Here is a 2,833-nt window from a genome sequence, read left to right on the forward strand (position 1 = left end):
TTGCTGTCCTCTATCAAGGTCCATCCTGGCAGGGTGGCCATCTTTTCTTAAAGTCACACTTACTCACTCCCTTCTACAGGTGATTGTTACCTTCCATTAATGAAAACGCACACTAGCTACCATTGCTTGTGGCGCTTGTTCTTGGCACAAAACCAAGAGAACAGCCTACATATCATCTCTGTGTGTGCCAGTCCAGATGCTCCCGTGGGGCATACAGTATCAACACCTGAATACGTAGTGGTTAAGTGAACCAGTGTGGAGTAAGCCACTTACTGCTGAGTTCTACCAAAGGAAAGGGGCAAATGCCAAGTGGCAAATACAGCATTCTCCTCCTCTTCCTTTTTAAACTTCCCTCTAATGCAAAATCTATTCATTAGGAAATCATGTAGTGATCAAAATGTACAGAAGGAAACAAAAATAATCCTTTCCCCAAAGCAGAAAAAGTTGATGTATGTACTTTGCAATTTTTTGTATACATTCTTTCCCAAGATTTATTATTTCTATTTTTAACACTTCTGGATATATTTATTTCATTATCTAACATGAATGTATATGCCCATTAGTGAGAAAATGTTCAAAGCCTAGTTGGCTTGTTTGCTTTCCCCGGAAAGGAGGACTAGTTTTTAAGAAGTCAAATTTTAAAATTCAACTTTTAAAATCAGTGTAGTGTTCAGGTTACAGATAGTTCTTTGATGAGCCACTGGAAAGGAAAATGCAGAACCATCTATTCCATTTGTGGCGTAATATAATACCACTAAATATCTTTGATTTTTTAATTTTTATTTATTTAGGCTAATTGAAATACCATGTTCATCTCCATTTTGAATTTACTCCCAAAATTTTCTTTTTCATAGCTCTGGGGTATACACTTTTAACTAATTATCTTAATGAACCCATCTTATCTTCAAGAATATCTAATTCAAAATTAGTTTATTAAAAACAAATTTGTCTTATATAACCTTAAGGAAATAACCACTAAACACATCAAAGTAATGAATAAGCAGGATAAAAGAAAGAGCTATGGATACAGCTTAAGTTCTAAATTTTAACTCCTTAGTTAAAAACTCTTTGTTCACTGGATCATAGAAAAATCAAGCTAAGCATAACACCAACTAAACAGTCTTATTCCTAACAGCTAAGAGTCTGCTTTCTCTAAACCAGAGCTTTTCCTCTTTGTAATGGGCTGCACTTATTATGAATTTCAAAGACTTTATAAAAATTAACCTACTGAGTAAAGCAATAAACTTCTTTGGTTCTGATTGGAAATTTAATGACTGAGATGAAAGCACTGAGGGGAGAAAATAGATTTTTGTGGATAAATTCAAATGTGATGAACAAATGAATTCAATTTTTGGTCTGTATAATTTCTCCAACTTTGGCTTCTCAGCCTTTCTGGTGATTTTCACGAACACCTGTTGTTTTGGAAGTACACGGATTAATCTGGCTCCCAAACTAGTTTTCCTAAGATACTCTTAAATCAGGAGTGTTAACTTAAGACAAGTGCACCCAGCATTCAGATACATATGAATATGTCTGAAAAATTTGCCAAGAAAAGGTAGAGATGTGTTGTGTTCACAAATCTCTTGAGCAAAGTTCCACTGCCAGAAAGGGTAACCGATACTAGAGTAGAGGGGTGACATTGTGACCACCCCCTGAAATTAATCCCTGGGACCCAGATTCATCCATGCGACAGTTTCTATGTGACAGTTTCAGCAGTTTTGCCAGATGGGACCCTCGTAGCTTCAGGAGATGGTGGCCTTGTCTCAGAGTTTGCATTCTCAGGAGGGAGCGTTCTACCCTTAGTGGTATTGATGGTGGTATTGATGGTGGCTGCTGCTTTTGAGGGTGAATGTCACCCTGTATCTGGGACAGGGCACCGGCCTTTGGCCACCATGAAGACTGGTTTGAGAACAAAAAGGAAGCATTTCTTGAGAGTTCTCATACTTTGTGGAAGGGACTGAGGCTGATAGGAGCCCAGAGTTAGAAAATACTGTTTCGTGATCATCATTTTGACGGCATGTTTATTTGCTGGCTGCAGTGACCTGGGAGATAAGAATTTTCCTCCAGCTTAGAGTTTGTACTAGAGCAAAGATGAGCCAAAGTGGGTGGAACAACCACCGGAGACTTGGAAATATGATTACATATGCATTTTAGATACAATTTACTATCCAATTTTTAAGAAAATTGGTTGTATCCTACTGATGTGCATGGTCTACTTCCAGATGGATGTTAAGCAGCAAATGTCATATCAGAATGTCTATGAGTTGATAAACTATGATTTATTAAAACTATGGTATGACATGGTATGGTATATCAGGAACACTGTTAAATGCCATGGAACATACACATTAGAGGGGTGGAAGCAGGGTATGTGTGGCAAATTCCTGTCCCCATTGAATGTGTCCATAACTGTGCTTCATGCAGTGGCCTCAATTATGGGTTAAATGACTGCCAGTAATTAAGAGTTGTTAGAGGTGTTGTCTCTTGTAGAGGTATGTCTTTCAGGCTTCTGTTGTAAACGCTGTCTAGTTCTGGGTCCTTAAAAGCAAGAGCTTAGTGTGGGGATCCACAGCCCAGGAAGCTAGCAGAAGAGATCAAGACAGTTCTGTAGTTTGGCAAATATAGCTTGTCAGGAGTGTATGCCGGTGTAAACTCCTGAGGCCAGGACCTTATTTGTTTTGTTCACTGCTGTAGCCCCAGCACTGAGAACAGTGATGCTCATTAATGTTGAGTGAATGAATAAATGAACATACAGTGAGACATCTCATGCAACTTAGGCAGGAAGAAAACCAGCTTAAAGCAAACTAGATGGGCACAACTCAGCTTCAACTGA

Source organism: Cervus elaphus, chromosome 9 (genome assembly GCF_910594005.1).
Source record: "Cervus elaphus chromosome 9, mCerEla1.1, whole genome shotgun sequence".
Classification (NCBI taxonomy): Eukaryota; Metazoa; Chordata; class Mammalia; order Artiodactyla; family Cervidae; genus Cervus; species Cervus elaphus.